Raw genomic sequence first — 20010 nt, forward strand, 5'->3', positions numbered from 1 at the left:
TTGCAAGCTTCACTATTAGATGTCGAGGTGTTGAACGGTTTTTATTGATTTTAGGGGGGGGAATCTCTCTATTTCCTGGATCTGAATGCCTGTTTCCCTTCCCAGATTGGGAAAGTTTTCAGCTAGGATTTGTTCAAATACATATTCTGGCCCTCTGTCCCTTTCGGTGCCCTCGGGAAACCCAATTAAACGTAGGTTTTTCTTCCTTAGGCCGTCATTTATTTCCCTTAATCTGTCTTCATGGTCCCTTAATTGTCTGTCTCTTTTTTCCTCAGTTTCCCTCTTTGCCATTAACTTGTCTTCTATGTCACTCACTCGTTCTTCCACCTCATTAACCCTCGTGGTTAGGACTTCTAGTTTGGATTGCATCTCATTCAATTGATTTTTAATTTCTGCCTGATTGGATCTAAATTCTGCAGTCATGAAGTCTCGTGAGGCCTTAATGCTTTTTTCTAGAGCCACCAGTAGCTGTAGAATAGTGCTTCTGAATTGGCTTTCTGACATTGAATTGTAATCCAGATTTTGTAACTCTGTGGGAGAGAGGGCTGTTTCTGATTCTTTCTTTTGAGGTGAGGTTTTCCTTCTAGTCATTTTTCTCAGTGCAGAGTGGCCAAAAACAAGTTGTATTGGAACACGGGGGAGTATCTTCTGAATCTGTAGACTTTAAGCCTCTTGACTTCCCCCGGAACTGGTCTGTCTAGCTGGTCTTCTGGGGGAGGGGCCTGTTGTGCTGATTTTCAGGTGTTAGCACTTGGGGGAGCTGCTCTGCCCCTGCCTGCTGCAGGGCTCAGCGGGGGTTGTTTACCCCGTGAGGCCCCAGGAGGAACAGCTGCAGTTGCTATGGCAACTCTGGAAGCCTGGATTCAGCCCCCGCAGGAACTACGGGGCTCTTCGTCCGCAGGGCCTGGAGGCTCCGGGGCGGGGCCGCTGATCTGCTCAGCTCCAGGCAGGAGCGTCCTTGCTGTCCTGAGCCCTCCTGGCCTCTGCCTGTCCCGTGGGAGGCCGGATCCTGGGCTGTGTCCCGGTGCCCTGTGCTCCTGGGCCTGCGCTCTTGGATTCGCGCTCCCGCCCCGCAGCCCCCTCCGCGGAGCCGCCGCGAGCCCCTCCGAGCTGCTCCGGGTCCCGCCGTGCGCGCTGCAGCCCTTTAGGGAGCTCGGCGCACTCTCCAGGGTCACAGGTGTCTGTTATTGTCCCCGGGAGCCCGAGGGCATCCCCGCCCTCCTGGGTCCTGCTCCAACTCCCTGCGAGCCCCTTGCCGCCCGGGAAGGTTGGTGCAGCTCCTGCTCCTCCGGGACGGGGCTCTTCTGTCCTGGGGACACTCATCCCGGCCTCAGCCCGGCTCCTCGCGGGGCCCCTCCCCCTCGGAGGCCTTTTGTTTCTTTATTTCTTTTTCCCCGTCTTCCTACCTTGATAGAAGCGCGAACTCTTCTCACTGTAGCATTCCAGCTGTTCTCTCTTTAAATCTCAGGCCGAATTCATAGATTTTCAGGATGATTTGAAGGTTATCTAGGTAATTTTTTGGGGACAGGTGATTTGGGGACCCTGCTCTTCCGCCATCTTGCCCTAAATTTTGTGTTCTCTTATTCATTGCTGACTCATAGAGGAATTTCCTTAACATGAAAGGTAATACATGAATAGTAATGATATTTATTGATCTGAACATGAGGACTTGTCTAAAAAAGTTTTTTAAAAGAATCTGTGTGTTTATTTTGTGTATTTTTTGCACAGATATGGCATCATATATAGGTAATACATAAGGCAGATTTCCATTTTTAATATAATTTACATGAAGTCAGTGTTGTTCATATAAAGATTGAAGATATATGGTGTTTCTATTAAGTGTAGTGTCATTGGAAGGAACTGTGGGTAACATGAGTCAGATTCCCTCAGGATTTAAATTACTCAACAGTTGTAAAATGTGTACCTTTGGCAAATTCACTCACTCTTTCTGGTCTACAATAATTCAGGGTATTGTTTTATAGTATTAAATAGAACCCAATGGAGATTGCTACATTTTTAATGCAGCTTTCAACAAATTCACCTAAAATTGTGTGTGTGTTTATGCAAGTGTGCATATGTATATGTGTAATTTTGATCAAAACTATGAACAGGCTTTACTAATAACTTTTCATTATTTAATTTTGTAGGAGGGAGATAAGATAGTGGAGGAGCAGGAGGGCCCTAGGCTTGTCTCATCGTATGAACACAGCTAGATACCTATCAAATCATTCTAAATACCACAGAAATTAACCTGAAGACTGAAAGAACAAACTCCACAACTAAAGGGAGAAAAGAAGCCACATCAAAGAAGGTAGGAGATACAGAGACATGGTTTAGGGGATAAATGGATCATGGGTACTGCAGAGTGGAGGTAGCCATGATCATTGTAGAAGGTGAGAGAGAGGAGCACATAGACGAACACACTAGGAGAATATTTCCCTGAAGCTATTGGCTGGGAAAACAAGAGGGGCTGATTTTCATGAGTTCTTGCAACAAGCAGGTCTTAAACACTGGAGTTTTTGGACTTGGCTGGAATAGAACCTTGAGTGCTCTGCCCTACTCATGAATAGAAGTCAGGCAAACAACCTGAGGACAGATGGCATGGAAACAGTAATCTGAAGAATGCCTCGGGCACACAGAGGGGAGATTATTCAGTCTTCTTGGAGCTTGTCCCTCTGAGGCAGCATTCACAGAGAGGCCTCTCCCAGGACAAAGGAGCCAGCTAGCACCATTTCCCTACCCCAACTCTCAGCATAAAAACAGAGCCACCTACAAAAAGCAGCTCAGCCCTGACACTCGCTGCCTTACTTGCTTACACCAAGTCACACACCCCTGTGCTCTGGCATAACTTCACTTCTTGGTCAATCTTCCCTGTGTACCACTGTAGCAGGACCCTCCCTCAGAAGACCAGTACAGGCCCCTGCCGACACTATGTAGATAAAGCCTGGAGTTTTAAAACTCAGCAGACTTATCTTGAATACAGCCTGGAGGGCACCACACTGCTCTTAAACAGAAAGCAAACAAACAACCTAGAAGTAGACAGTGTGGAAACAGTGAAATGAAAAATGCCTAGGATATACAGTGGGATATATTGTGTTCTTTTCTCCCAGTGCTTCCCTGAGAGGCAGCATACATGGAGATGCCTCTCCAGGGATAAAGGAGCTGGCTGATGCCATTTCCCTCCCACCCCAACCCTTGGGATAAACACAGAGCCACCTACAATAAGCACCACAGTGCTGACACTGACTGTCCAACCTGCTTATATCAAGTCCCACACCATTGCATTCTGGCTGTACTGCCATTCTCAGTCAACTCAGTATGGCAGACTCCTTCCTCAGAAGGCCAGCAGAAACACCTGCCCACACGACCTCTCCCAAGCAGAGAGTTCTGCAGGGCTTCTGTTCTAGTGGAAGTAGTATCAGGTCTCATTTAAAGAGCATATTGGAGGGGCACCTAGATGGCTCAGTGGTTGAGTATCTACCTGCCTTTGCCTCAGGTTGTGATCCCAGGGTCCTGGGATCGAGTCCTGATCCTGTGGGGAGTCTGCTTCTCCCTCTGTCCATGTATCTGCCTCTCTCTCTGTGTCTCTAATGAATAAATAAATAAAATATTTAAAAAATAAAGAGCATATTGGAGTACACCTGGTTAAATCTTACCACATTCCGGCCAAGGACAAAACTCTGCCTACTACAGGCAAAGATAGCCTCTGCAGATGACTGGACACTAAGGACAGAGCAGCCAAAACACAATAGTACAGCACACACAGCACACACCAGAGACACCCTGAAGCGGGAGGCCCAGGGCACTATATAATATATTCTTCATAAAATCATTACTCTCAGGAGAAAGAAACTTAATGAACTAATTAAAACACAGAAGGCAGAGATTCAGACAAAATGCCAAGACAGAGGAATTCATCCCAAATGAAACAACAAAATAAGGTCATGACCAGAAATCTAAGCAGATCAATGTAAGTAACATGCCTGATGGAGAAATTAGGGCAACAATCATAAGGATACTTGCTGGGGTTGAGAAATGAATGGAATACTTCAGGGAGGCCCTTACTACAGACATAACAGAGTTAAAAATATTCCACCAGAAAAGAAAATACAATAACTGAGCTTGGACACAGGCTTGATGCAATAAATGAACACAAGGCTGGAAAAAGCAGAGAAGTGAATACATGATATAGAAAGCAAAATAATGGAAAATAATGAAGCTGAACAAAAGAAAGAAAAAATAATTATGGAATAGGAGAATAGACTTAGGGATCTCAGTGACTCCATCAAATATAATAACGTTTGTATTATAGGAATCCCGGAAGAAGAAGAAGAGAGAAAGGAGGAAGAAAATTTACTTGAGGGAATAATAGCTAAAAGTTTCCCTAATCTGGTAAAGGAAACAGACAGATCCAGAAAGTACAGAGAGCTTCCATCAAAATCAACAAAACCAGGCCCATATCATGACATATTGTAATTACATTTGTAAAATATAGTGATAAAAAATCATAAAAGCATCAAGACAAAACAAGTCCCTAACTTACAAGGGAAGACCCATGAGGCTAGATGAAGATCCCCCCATAGAAACTGGGCAAGCCAGAAGAGGGTGGCATTATATATTCAATGTGCTGAATGGGAAAACTCTAAAATCAAGAATACTCTATCTAGCAAGGCCATGGTTCAAAATAGAAGGAAATATAAAGAGCTACCCAGACAAACAAAAACTAAAGGAGTTCATAAGTACTAAACCAACACTGCTACAAATATTAAAGGAGACTCTGAGTGGAAAAATGTCCAGAAAAAATGACAAAAAAAGTATTAAGATGGCATTAAATGCATATTTATCAATAATTAGTCTGAATGTAAATTGACTAAACATTCCAGCCAAAATACATAGAATTTCAGAATAAATTTTTAAAAAGACCCGAATACATGCTGCCTACAAGAAATTTATTTTATTTTTCACTCTAATTTCACATTTGCTTTTTTTATTTTTTTATTTAAAAAAAACCTGGGTTCTTAATTTTTTTGTTTATTCCATCATATTAAAAGGAAGAATAAAAAACTGGTTTTGAATTCACTCTATATTTTAGACTCCTCAAATGAAAAAATCATTGCACACACAATTGGAACAGAGATAGGGAGGAAAATGGATTCCCACAGGGCGACATGCACCAGATTAAAAATTTTTGATATAGTTCAAGAATTTCCCAAAATGGTTGGATCATCATTACCAAAAATTCACCATAACAGCATCAAGAAACAAAAAAATGTTTAAACCACACTGTGTGACTTGGGATCTTTACTGCTTTTTAAAAAAAAAAAATTGCCACACTGACAGAAAGTGAGGTAGTGGGTAGGAGAGGACAGACTCATGAATGTGAGCAAGACAGGAAGGGAAATTTCAGAGTGGAGTTGAGAAGAGGGTGGGGAGAGACAGGATTCGGGAGAGGGGAGGGGAGGGACACGGAAAGCCATTTCTTAAAGATTAGGCATGTTCTTATTCCATCTCATTTTCTTCTCCTTTACCTTCATCCTGCCAGGCACTTTCCTTAAGTTTAATTTCACCTACAGTTTCTACCTTTTCCTCAGCTTGGCTGCTCTCCACAGCATCCACTGGAGGCTGGGCTGTTGCCTTATCAGCAGCATCTTCTGCAGTGGGGTAGTGGCAGTAACAGTGAGAGTAGCAGGCACATTGGTTTGTTTAAGCACCTCCGTGGCTGGGGTGTCTTCAGAGGACCACCAGTTGTTAGTGGAAGCTTTAGTGGCACTTTCTGTCTCAGCAGAGCTGGGCTCCTCCTCTGAGGGGACAGAGCCTGGGGGACTGCCTGCTCTTTGGCAGCATCAGGGGAACTCTCCCTCCTCCTCGGAAGCCAGTTTCCTCAGGCTTGGGGCTGGAGGTAGGGGCTGCATCTGTGGGAGTAGGACTTTCTCCCTCCTTCTCCATGCCGTCAGGAACAGGAGCTTCATCCTTCTGTTCGCCTCTGACTCAGCAGCTTGAGCATCACCCTTCTTCTCTCCTTTGAGCTTTTTCCTTATTATGTGTCCATGGAAGTTAGCCTGAATTTTGGCCGAGGCTTTATGAGCTTTATCTTCTGGTTTGATGTCATCTTGTTCGATCTTTTGGTTCTCATGATTTTTCTTTTTTTTACCAGTTTGGTTCTTCTCATACAGCACAACACGGTTGTATCATCCTTTGGGTTCTGCCCACCTTCTCTCCATCAAGAGATTTATTTTAGACCTAAAGATCCCTGAAGATTGAAAGTGAGGGGATGGGGAAATATTTATTATGCAAATGGACATGAAAATAAAGCCTGAGTAGTGATACTTATATCAGACAAAATAGATTTTAGACCAAGGACTAGCAAGGGATGAAGAAGGGCACTATATCATAATAAAGGGGTCTATACAACAGGAAGATCTAACAATTGTAAATATTTTTGCACCCAACTTTGAAGCACCAACATATGTAAAACAATAATAAAAATAAAGGAATTCATTGAAAATAATATAAGAATAGGGGACTTCAACACCCCAATTACATCAATGAACAGATCATCTAGGCAGAAAGTCAACAAGGAAAAAATGGTTTTGAATGACACACTGGACCAGATGAACTTAACAGATATATTCAGAACATTTCATCCTAAAGCAGCAGAATACACTTTCTTTTCTTTTTTTTAAAGATTTTATTTATTTATTCATGAGAATACACAGAGAGGAGAGAGAGAGAAGCAGAGACACAGGCAGAAGGAGAAGCAGGCTCCATGCAGGGAGCCTAATGTGGGACTGGATCCAGAGTCTCCAGGATCACACCCTTGGCTGCAGGTGGCGCTAAACTGCTGAGCCACCGGGGCTGCCCTACACTTTCTTTTCAAGTGCAGTTGGGACATTCTCCAGAATAGATCACATAGTAGGTCAAAAATCAGGCCTCAAAAAGTACAAAACAACTGAGATCATACCATGGATATATTCTGACCACAATGCTATGAAACTTACAGTCAATCACAAGAAAATATTTAGAAAGATCACAAATATATGGAGGTTAAAGAACATGCTACTAAAGAATGAATAGGTCAACCAGGAAATTAAAGAAGACATAAAAAAATACATGGAAACAAATGAAAATGAAAACATTATGGTCCAATGACTCTTGGATGCAGCAAAAGCAGTCCTAGGAAGGAAGTATATAGTAATTCAGACCTACCTCAAGAAGCAAGAAAAATCTCAAATAAATAAACCAAACCTTATACAAAGAAGGAGCTAGAAAAAGAATAGAAAATGAAGCCTAAAGTGAGCAGAAGTAGGGAAATAATAAAGTTTAGAACAGAAATAAATGATATAGACCCTTAAAAACAAAACAAAACCTCCCAAACAGGAGAACAGATCAATGAAACCAGGAGCGGGTTCATTGAAAAAATTAATAAAATCAATAAAATCCTAGCTAGATTTATCAAAGAGAAAGATTCAAGTTCATAGTGAAAAGTGAGAGCGGAGAAATAACCAACACCACAGAAATACAATTATAAGAGATTATTATGAAAAACAATATGCCAATGAATTGGAAAACCTGGAAAACATGGGTAAATTCCCAGAAACACATAAACTACCAGAAGTGAATCAGGAAGAAATAGGAAACTTGAACAGATTAATAGGCAGCAAAGAAATGGAATCAGTCATTAAATCTCCCAATAAACAACACTCCAGGGCCAGATCACTTCACAGGTGAATTCTAGCAAACATATAAAGAGGAGTTAATATGTACTCTTCTTAAACTCTTCCAAAAAAGAGAAACAGAAAGAAAACTTCAAAATTCATTCTATGAGGTGAGCATTACCCTGATACCAAATCCAGATAAAGACACTACAGAAAAAGAGAACTATAGGCCAATATCCCTGATGACCATGGATCAATAAAATTCTCAATAAAATACAAGCAAAATGAATCCAACAGTACATTAAAAGAATCAGTCACCACATTCAAGTGGGATTTATTCCTGGGCTGCAAGTGGTTCAGTATTCACAAATCAATCAATGTGACACACTACATAAATAAAAGAAAGGATAAGAAACATGATCTTTTCAAGGGATCCCTGGATGGCTCAGCGGTTTAGCACCTGCCTTTGGCCCAGGGCATGATCCCGGAGTCATGGGATCGAGTCCCACGTTGGGCTCCCTGTATGGAGCCTGCTTCTCTCTCTGCCTGTGTCTCTGGCCTCTCTCTCTATGTCTCTCATGAATAAATAAATAAAATCTAAAAAAAAAAGAAACATGATCTTTTCAATAGATGTAGAAAAAGCATTTGACAAAGTACACCATCCATTCATGATTAAAAACTCTCAACAATGTAGGGTTAAAGTGAACATAGCTCAACATCATAAACATGATATGTGAAAAATACACAGCTAATATCATGTTCAATGGGGAAATCAGAGCTTTTCTTCTTCAGACAGTAATAAGACAAGGATATTCACTTTCACCACCATTGTTTAACATAGTACTAGAAGTCCTAGCCACAGCAATCAGAGAACACAAAAAAATAAAAGTTATACAAATTGGCAAAGACAAAGTGAAACTTTCACTATTTGCAGAGGCATGATATTCTATTCAGAAAACCTGAAAGACTCCAACACAAAAATTGCTAGATCTGATACACAGAGAAAGACAAATATCATATGATTTCACTCATATGTGGAATTTAAGAAACAAAACAAAGAAGCATATAGAAGAAAAGAGAGAGAGAGGCAAACAAAGAAACAAACTCTTAACTATAGAGAACAAACTAATGGTTACCAGAGGGGAGGTGGATGAGGGGACTGGTTAAATAGATGATGGGGATTAAGGAGTGCACTTGTTGTGACAAGCAACCCGTTTTGTATGGAAGTGTTGAGTAACCATATTGTATACCTGAAACTAATATTACACTGTATGTTAACTGGAATTTTATTTATTATTTATTTATTTATTTATTTATTTATTTATTATTTAATTTAATTTATGTTTTTTATTTTATTTATTTTTTACTTATTTATTTTTAAAGATTTTATTTATTTTTTTCATGAGAGACATAGAGAGAGAGGCAGAGACACAGACAGAGAGAGAAGCAGGCTCCATGCAGGGAGCCCAATGTGAGATTCGATCCTGGAACTCCAGGATCACGCCCTGGGCTGAAGGCAGGCGCTCAACCACTGAGCCACCCAGGTGTCCCTGTTGACTGGAATTTAAATAAAAACTTTAGAAAACATAAAAGTGTTTCTGAACATAAAAAATTCTAAAAACCAACCACTAAATTTCATTAGATTTGACGCTTCTGGCTAGGAATAATTTAAACAGAATAGCAAAGTGTATTTTTATTTTTTTATTATTTTTTTTAATCTTTTTTTAAATTTTTATTTATTTATGATAGTCACACACACACACACACACACACAGAGAGAGAGAGAGAGAGAGAGAGAGAGAGGCAGAGACACAGGCAGAGGGAGAAGCAGGCTCCATGCACCGGGAGCCCGACGTGGGATTCGATCCCGGGTCTCCAGGATCGCGCCCTGGGCCAAAGGCAGGCGCCAAACCGATGCACCACCCAGGGATCCCCAAAGTGTATTTTTAAAGGAGATTTTTAAATGAATTTTTAAAAGGGATTAAGGCTCTATTATACTAGTTTTAAATGGTTCTTTGTATTTTATTTATATTTGTATTAATTTTTTCAATATTAATTACATTACAGTTAACATACAGTGTTATATTAGTTTCAGATGTACAATTTAATGATTCAAAACTTCTATACATTACTCAGTGCACATGATAATAACTGGACTCTTATCTATCTGTCTATAGATATATACCTCTCATTTTTTATCCATTTCTCTAACAATTGAGATTCAGGCTGCTTCCATAATTTGGCTCCTGTAAAAAAATGCTGCAATATTCAATTCCAGAAGAAACAGAGAACCCCCCTCAAAATCAATAAAAATAGGTCAACACACCAACATATAAGAGTGAAGCTTGCAAAACTTAGAGACAAAGAGAAAATCCTAAAAGCAGCTCAGGACAAGAGGTCCATAATCCACAGAGGTAGAAACATAAGGCAGGCAGCAGATCTATCCACAGAGACCTGGCCGGCCACAAAGGACAAGCATGATATATTCAGGGTACTAAATGAGAAAATCATGCAGCCGAGAATACTTTATACAACAAGACTGATACTCAGAATAGAAGGAAATATAAAGAGTTTCCAGGACAAACAGAAACTAAAAGAATTTGTGATCACTAAACCAGTCCTACAAGAAATATTAAAGGGGATCCTCAAAGAGAAGAGAGAGCCCAAAAGTAACATAGGCCAGAAAGGAACAAAGACAATATACAGAAACAGTGACTTTATAGGAAATACAATGGCACTAAATGCATATCTTTCCATAGGTACTCTGAATGTAAATGGGCAAAATGATCCAATAAAAAGACATAAGGAATCAGAATGGATAAAAAACTAAGACTTACCATATGTTCTTCACAAGAGACTCAAGTTAGACCCAAAGGCACCTCCAGATTGACAGTGAGGAGGTGGAGAACCATTTATCATGCTAACGGGCATCAAAGAAAGCTGGGGTAGTAATCCTTATATCAGACAAACTAGATTTTAAACCAAAGACTAATAAGAAATAAAGAAGGTCACTATATCATAATTAATGGGTCTATCCAACAAGAAGATCTAACAATTGTAAATATTTATTGTTGGCAAATTGAATTCCAATAAAAAATATACAAAAAATTATGCCCCTAACATGGAAGCAGCCAATTATATGAACCAATGTATAACAAAATTAAAGAAATACATTGATAATAATATAAAAATAATAGGGAACTTTAACACCCTGCCCACTGCAGTGGTCAACTCATCTACACAAAAGATCAACAAGGCAACATGGGCTTTGAATGACACACTGAACCAGATGGATTTCAAAGGTATATACAGAGCATTTCATCCTAAAGTAACAGAATAAACATTCTTCTCAAGTGCACATGGAACATCCTCCAGAATAAATCACATACTGGGTCACAAATCAGGTCTCCATCAGTACCAAAAGATTGGGATTATCCACTGCCTATTTTCAGACTTCAATGCTTTGAACCTTGAACTCAGTCACAAGAGGAAATTTGGAAGGAACTCAAATACTTGGAGGTTAAAGCTCATCCTACTATAGAATAAATGAACAGGAAATTAAAGAATAATTTTAAAAATTCATGGAAAAAATGAAAATGAAGACACAACTAACAGTTCAAAACCTTTGTGATGCAGCAAAGGCAATCCTAAGAGGGAAGTATAGAACAATGTCAACTATTCTCAAGAAATAAGAAAGGCCTCAGGATGCCTGGGCACCTCAGTGGTTGAGCATCTGCCTTTGGCTCAGGGCATAATCCCAGGGTCCCAGATCAAGCCCTGCATTGGGATCCTTGTGGGGAGCCTGCTCCTCCCTCTGCCTGTGTTTCTGCCTCTCTCTTGCTCTCTCTCATGAATAAATAAATACAATCTTTAAAAAAAAAAAGAAATAAGAAAGCTCTCAAATACACAACCTAACCTTACACCTAAAGCAGCTGGAGAAAAAAGAGCAAATAAAGCATAAACCCAGCAGGAGAAGAGAATTAATAAATATTAGAGCGAAATCAATGAAATAGAAACCCAAAGAAAAGTAGAACAGAACAAAGAAACTAGGAACTAGTTCTTTGAAAGAATAAGACTGATAATCTCCTGGGCAGACTTATCAAAAAGAAAAGAGAAAGCACTCAAATTAATAAAATCATGAATTAAAGAGGAGATATCACAATCAACACTGAAGAAGTACAAACAATTATAAGAACATGTTTTTAGCAGGGCACCTGCATGGCTCACTCAGTTATGCATCAGCGTTCAGCTCAGGTTATGGTCTTGGGATCTGGGATCAAGCCCCAAATTGAGCTTCTTGCTTAGTGGGGAGCCTGCTTCTCATTCCCTCCCCACTCATGCTTGCACTCTCCCTCTTTCTCTCTCAAATAAATAAATAAATAAAATCTTTCTTTTAAAAAAGAACATATTATGAACAATAATATGGAAACAAATTAGGTAATCTAGAAGAAATGGAAGCATTCCTGGAAACATATAAACTACCAAAACTGAAACAGGAAGAAACTGAAAACCTGAACAGATTCATAATCAGCAAGCAAATTGAAGCAGTAATCAGAAAATCCCAGCAAACAAGAATCCATGATTGTATGACTTCTCAGGGGAATTGTACCAAACATTGAAAGAACAATAATACTTATCTTCTGAAGCTGTTTCAAAAAACAGAAATGGAAGGACATCATCCAAACTCTTCTTATGAGGCCAGCATCACCTTAATTCCCAAACCAGACAAAGATCCCACCAAAAAGGAGAATTATAAACCAGTATCCGTGATGAACATGGATGGCAAAACTCTCACCAAGATACTAGCCAATAGGATCCAACAGTACATTAAAAGGATTATTCATCATGAATAATGGAGTTTATTCCTTGTCTACAAGCATGGCTCAACATCTTCAAATCAATCAGTATGATACACTGCATTAATAAAAGAAGGTCAAGAACCATATGATCTTCTCAATAGATGCAGGACAAACATTTGGCAAAGTACAGCATCCTTTCTTGATTAAAACTCTTCACATTGTAGCAACAGAGAGAACATACCTCAATATCATAAAACCCATATACAAAAAGCCGACAGCAAATATCATTCTCAATGGGGAAAAACTGAGAACTTTTCCCCTAAGGTCAGAAATACAACAGGGATGTCCCTGTGTGTTCTAAGCCTGTCAGTGCATTTCCAAGTCTCCAGTTCTTCAAGCTGCTAACTGTGATTGCAGAATCTCACCACTGTTGTTCAACATAGTACTAGAAGTCCTAGCCTCAGCAGTCAGACAACACTGAGGGGGGCACTTGACGGGTTGAGCACTGGGTGTTATACTGTATGTTGGCAAATTGAACTCCAATAAAATATACACAAAAATAAATTATAAAAGGAAAAAAAGATTATCAAACAAGAAAAAAAGACTTAAACAGAAAAAAAAGAAGCCATCTAAATCAGAAAGAAGTCAAACTCTCACTCCTCACAGATAACATGACACACTATGTGAAAAACCCAAAGGGATGCCTGGGTAGCTCAACGGTTGAGTGTCTGCCTTTGGTCCAGGGCAAGATCCAGTTTCGAGTCCCACATCAGGTTTCTTGCAAGGAGCCTGTTTCTCCCTCAGCCTGTGTCTCTGCCTCTCTCTGTGTGTCTCTCATGAACAAATAAATAAAATCTTTAAAAAAGTGAAAAACCCAAAGATTCCACCCCAAATTTGCTAGAAGTCATACAGGAATTCAGCAATGTGGCAGGATACAAAATCAATGCATAGAAATCAGTGGCATTTCTATACAATAACAATGAGACAGAAGAAATAGAGATTAAAGAATAAATCCCATTTACAATTGCATCAAAATTTGTAAGATAACTAGGAATAAACCTAACCAAAGAGGTAAAGTATCTGTACTCAGAAAATTATACAACACTCATGAAAGTAATTGAGAAAGACACAAAAAAAATGGAAAAATGTTCATACTCATGGATTGGAAGAACAAATGCTGATAAAATGTCAGAGTAATACATATATTCAGTGCAATCCTTATCAAAATACCATCAACATTTTTTTCACAGAGCTGGGACAAATAATTCTAAAATTTGTATGGAACTAGAAAACATTATGAATAGGCAAAGGAAATTTGAAAAAGAATACCAAAGCTGGCGGCATCACAATCTTGGACTTCAAGCTGTATTACAAAGTGGTAATCATCAAGAGAGCATCGCACTGGCACAAAAAAAAGACACATATGGATCAATGGAACAGAATAGAGAACCCAGAAATGGGCCCTCAACTCTATGGTCAACTAATCTTTGATAAAGCAGGAAAGAATATTCAATGGAAAAAAGAACAACCTCTTCAGCAAATGGTATTGAGAAAATTGGACAGCCACATGCAGAAGAATGAAACTGGACCATTTTCTTACATCATACACAAAAATACACTCAAAATGGATGAAAGATCTAAATGCGAGACCAAATCCATCAAACACTTAGAGAAAAACACGGGCAACAACCTCTTTGACCTTCTGCAGCTATTTCTTGCTAGAAACGTCTCCAAAGGCAAGGGAAACAAAGGCAAAATTGAACTATTGGGCCTTCATCAAGATAAAAAGCTTTTGCACAGCAAAGGAAAACATAGACAAAACCAAAAGATAACCTAAAGAATGAAAGGAAATATTTGCAAATGACTTATCAGATAAAGGGTTAGTATCCCAAGTCTATAAAGAACTTATCAGAGGCGGGGCAAGATGGCGGAAGAGTAGGGTCCCCAAGTCACCTGTCCCCACCAACTTACCTAAATAACTTTCAAATCATCCTGAAAAACTATGAATTTGGCTTGAGATTTATTTTTTTAAATATTTCTTTCTTTTTTAAAAAAATTTATTTATTTATTCATGATAGGCAGAGAGAGAGAGAGAGAGAGAGAGAGAGAGAGAGAGAGAGAAGCAGGCTCCATGCAGGGAGCCCAACACAGGACTCTGTCCCGGGAATACAGGATCACGCCCTGGGCCAAAGGCAGGCGCTAAACCACTGCACCACCCAGGGATCACCTGGCCTGAGATTTAAAGAGAGAACAGCTGGAATGCTACAGTGAGAAGAGTTCGGGTTCTATCAAGGTAGGAAGACGGAAAAAAATAAAGAAATAAAAAAGCATCCAAGGAGGAGGGGCCCCGAGAGGAGCCCACTAAGGCCTACCAGGTGAGTGCCCCCAGGACAGGAAGCCCAGTCCCGGAGAAGGAGGAGCTTTTCCAATCTTCCTAGATGGAAAGGCGCTCCCAGGGAGCTCGGGCAGGATCCCAGGAGGGGCGGGGATGCCCTCAGGCTCCCAGGGACACTAACAGGGACTTGCGCCCCAGGGAGAGCGCCCCACACACTGCAGGCCAAGCTTCCTAAAGGGCTGGAGCCCACGGCCAGCGCATTTCCAGGAGCAGCTTGCACGACCAATGAGGCAGCTGCTCTGCACGTGGAGGGGGCTGTGCGGCTCTGGGAGCATGATTCCAGTGGTGCAGGCCCCAGGGCCAAGGGCAATTGGGGGACACAGTCCAAGATCCGGCACTTCCCCTGGGACAGGCGGAGGCCGAGAGGGCCCAGGATAGTGAGGACACTCCGGCCACCGGGCGGCCCTGAGCTGTGCAGATCGGCGCCCCCCCATCCCCAGAGCATCGAGGTTCCCTGCCAACTGGGAGATGTGGTAGTTAAAGCAGAAGCTGATTCCAGAGTTGGAGAGTTGGACGCCTCCACTGTGGTTGTTCCTCCTGGTGTCACCTTGTACCTGGGACTGAGCAGGGGCCTCACAGGATACACAGTTCCCAAAGAGCCGTGCACCTGGCAGGGGGTGCCAGGTGCACACACCTGAGAATCAGCACAGCAGGCCCCTCCCCCCAAAAGACCATGTGGAAGGACAGGAGAATAGCAAGTTATTGACAAAGCAGCACTTGAAACTTCCAAGGAAAGTCGAGGGATTTACAGTATATAGAATGGGAGGATACTCCCCCTTATTTTTGGGTTCTGTTTGTTTCCCCCACCCTTTTTTCCCTCTATTTTCCCCCTTTTCCAGTAAACCTGTTTATAGCCACTCTGCACAGAGAAAAATGACTGGAAGGAAAACCACACCACAAAAGATTCAGAAACAGTCCTCTCTCCCACAGAGTTACGAAATTTGGATTACAATTCAATGTCAGAAAGCCAATTCAGAAGCACTATTATAAAGCTAATGGTGGCTCTAGAAAAAAGCATAAAGGACTCAAGAGACTCCATGACTGCAGAATTTAGATCTAGTCAGGCAGAAATTAAAAATCAATTGAATGAGATGCAATCCAAACTGGAGGTCCTAAAGAGGGTTAACGATGTGGAAGAATGAGTGAGTGACAAAGAAGACAGGTTGATGGCAAAGAAGGAAGCTGAGGAAAAAAAGAAAAACAATTAAAAGATCATGAGGATAGGTTAAGGGAAATAAAAGACAGACTCAGAAGAAAACATCTACATTCCATTGGGATTCTTGAGGGTGCTGAAAGGGCCAGAGGGCCAGAAAGTGTACTTGAACCAATCATAGCTGAGAACTTCCCTAATTTGGGAAGGGAAATAAGCATTCAGATCCAGGAGATAGATCCCCCCCTAAAATCAATAAAAATCACTCAACACCTCAACATTAAATAGTGAAACTTGCAAATTCCAAAGACAAAGAGAATATCCTTAAAGCGTCAAGAGACAAGGAATCCCTAACCTTTATGGGGAGAAGTACTAGGTTAACAGCAGACCTCTCCACAGAGACCTGACAGGCCAGAAAGGGCTGGCAGGATATATTCAGGGTCCTAAATGAGAAGAACCTGCAACCAAGAATACTTTATCCAGCAAGGCTCTCATTCAGAATAGAAGGAGAGATAAAGAGCTTCCAAGATAGACAGAAACTGAAAGAATATGTGACCACCAAACCAGCTCTGCAAGAAATACTAAGAGGGACTCTGTAAAAGAGAGAGGAAGTACAAGGAAACAATCCACAAAAACAGGGACTGAATAAGTATTATGATGACACTAAACTCATATCTTTCAATAGTAACTCTGAAAATGAATGGGCTTAAAGACCCCATCAAAAGGCGCAGGGTTTCAGGCTGGATAAAAAGGCAAGACCCATTTATTTGCTGTCTACAAGAAACTCATATTAGAAATAATGACACCTACAGCCTGAAAATAAAAGGTTGGAGAACCATTTACCATTCAAATGGTCCTCAAAAGAAAGCAGGGGTAGCCATCCTTATATCAGATAAATTACAGCTTATCCCAAAGACTGTAGTAAGAGATGAAGAGGGACATTATATCATACTCCAAGGATATATCCAACAAGAGGACCTAACAATCATGAATATTTATGCCCCGACTGTGGGAGCTGCCAAGTATATCAATCAATTAAAAACCAAGTTAAAACATACTTAGATAATAATACACTTATACTTGGTGTCTTAAACACATCGCTTTTTATAATCGACAGATATTCTAAGCACAACACCTCCAAAGAAACAAGAGCTTTAAATGATACACTGGACCAGAAGGATTTCACAGATATTTACAGAACTTGACATCCAAACACAACTGAATATATATTCTTCTCAAGGGCACATGGAAATTTCTCCAGAATAGAGAATATACTGGGTCACAAATCAGGTCTTAACTGATACCAAAAGATTTGGATCATTCCCTGCATATTTTCATACCATAATGCTTTGAAATTAGAACTAAATCACAAGAAGAAGTTTGGAAGGATTTCAAACATGTGGAGATTAAAGACCATCCTGCTAAAAGATAACGGGTCAACCAGGAAATTAGAGAAGAATTAAAAAGATTCAAGGAAACTAATGAGAATGAAGATACAACCATTCAAAATCTGTGGGATACAGCAAAACCAGTCCTGAGGGGGAAATATATCGTAATACAAGCATCCCTCCAAAAACTGGAAAGAACTCAAATACTAAAGCTAACTTTGCACCTAAAGGAGCTGGAGAAAAAAACAGCACAGATCCTATGCCCAGCAGAGGAAGAGAATTAATAATGATTCAAGCAGAAACCAATGAAATAGACCAGATCAACATAACCAGAAGTTTGTTCTTTGAAAGAATTAATAAGGTAGGTAAACCATTAGCCAGCCTTATTAAAAAAAAGAGAGAGAGAGAAGACTCAAATTAATAAAATCATGAATGATAAAGGAGAGACCACCATCAGTATCAAGGGAATACGAATGATTTAAAAAACTTATTAAGAACCCCTATACGCCAATAAATTAGGCACTCTAGAAGAAATGGATGCATTTATGGAAAACCACAAACTACCAAAACTGGAACTGGAAGAAATAGGAAACCTGAACAGGCCAATAACCAAGAAGGAAATCAAAGCAGTCATCAAAAACCTCCCAAGACACAAAAGTCCAGGGCCAGATGGCTTCCCAGGTGAATTCTATCAAATGTTTAAAGAAGAAAGCATACCTATTCTACTAACGCTGTTCGGAAAGATAGAAAGAGATGGAGTACTTCCAAACGTGTTTTATGAGGCCAGCATCACCTTAATTCCAAAACCAGACAAAGATCCCACCAAAAAGGAGAATTATAGACCAATATCCCTGATGAACATGGATGCAAAAACTCTCAACAAGGTACTAGCAAACAGGATCCAACAATATATTAAGAAGATTATTCACCATGATCAAGTGGGAATTATCCCTGGGATGCAAGGCTGCTTCATCACTCATAAAACAACCAACGTGATAGATCACATCAACAAAAGAAAAAACAAGAAGCACATGGTCTTCTCAATAAATGCAGAGAAAGCATTTGAAAAAATACAGCATCCATTCCTGATCAAAACTCTTTGGAGTATAGGGATACAGGGAACATTCCTCAGCATCTTAAAATCCATCTACAAAAAGCCCACAGCAAATATCATTCTCAATGGGGAAACACTGGGAGCCTTTCCCCTAAGAGCAGGAACAAGACAGGTATGACCACTCTCACCACTGCTATTCAACATAGTACTAGAAGTCCTAACCTCAGCAGTCAGGCAACAAAAATAAATAAAAGGAATTCAAATTGGCAAAGCAGAAGTCAAACACTCCCTCTTCGCAGATGACATGATACTGTACATAGAAAACCCAAAAGCCTCCACCCCAAGATTGCTAAACTCATTCAGCAATTCAGCAGTGTGGCAGTATACAAAATCAATGCCCAGAAATCAGTAGCATTTCTATATAATAACAATGAGACTGAAGAAAGAGAAATTAAGGCATCAAACCCATTTATAATTCCACCCAAAAGCATAAGATACCTAGGAATAAACATTACCAATCTAGACCCTAAAAACTACACAACACTTTTGAAAGAAATTGAGGAAGACACAAAGAGATGGAAAAATATTCCATGCTTGTGGATTGGAAGAAATAATATTGTGAAAATGTCAATGTTACCCTGGGCAATGTACACATTTAATGCAATCCCTATCAAAATACCATGGACTTTCTTCAGAGACTTAGAACAAATTATTTTAAGATTTGTGTGGAATCAGAAAAGACCCTGAATAGCCAGGGGAATATTGAAAAAGAAAACCAGACAGGGGCATCACTATGCCGGAATTCAGGTTGTACTGCAAAGCTGTGGTCATCAAGACAGTGTGGTACTGGCACAAAAATAGACACATAGATCAATGGAACAGAATAGAGAATCCAGAAGTGGACCCTCAACTTTATCGTCAACTAATACTCGACAAAGCAGGAAAGAGTATCCGCTGGAAAAAAGGCAGTCTCTTCAGTAAATGGTGCTGGGAAAACTGGACAGCCACATGCAGAAGAATGAAACTAGACCATTCTGTTTCACCATACACAAAGTTAAACTCAAAAGGGATGAAAGATTTAATGTGAGACAAGATTCCATCAAAATCCTAGAGGAGAACACAGGAGATACCCTTTTTGTATTTGTTCACAGCAATTTCTTGCAAGATACATCCATGAAAGCAAGAGAAACAAAAGCAAAAATGAACTATTGGGACTTCATCAAGATAAAAAGCTTCTGCACAGCAAAAGAAACAGTCAACAAAACTGAAAGACAACCTACAGAATGGGAGAAGTTATTTGCAAATGACATATCAGATAAAGGGGTAGTATCCAAGATCTATAAAGAACTTCTGAAACTCAACAGCAAATAAACAAACAATCCAATCATGAAATGGGCAAAAGACATGAACAGAAATCTCACAGAGGAAGACATAGACATGGCCAACAGCACAGGAAAATGCTCCGCATCACTTGCCATCAGGGAAATACAAATCAAAACCACAATGAAATACCACTTCACACCAGTGAAAATGGGTAAAATTAACTAGACAGGAAACCACAAATGTTGG

At 40.2% G+C, this 20010-nt stretch overlaps 1 pseudogene; it reads right to left on the minus strand.

Annotated features, from left to right (window-relative positions):
- Positions 1 to 5487: 5487 nt before the first annotated feature.
- Positions 5488 to 15294, minus strand: LOC129517970 (neuromodulin-like; annotated as a pseudogene).
- Between the last annotated feature and the right edge of the window lie 4716 nt (positions 15295 to 20010).

Source organism: Nyctereutes procyonoides, unplaced genomic scaffold (genome assembly GCF_905146905.1).
Source record: "Nyctereutes procyonoides isolate TBG_1078 unplaced genomic scaffold, NYPRO_anot_genome, whole genome shotgun sequence".
NCBI classification, from domain to species: Eukaryota; Metazoa; Chordata; class Mammalia; order Carnivora; family Canidae; genus Nyctereutes; species Nyctereutes procyonoides.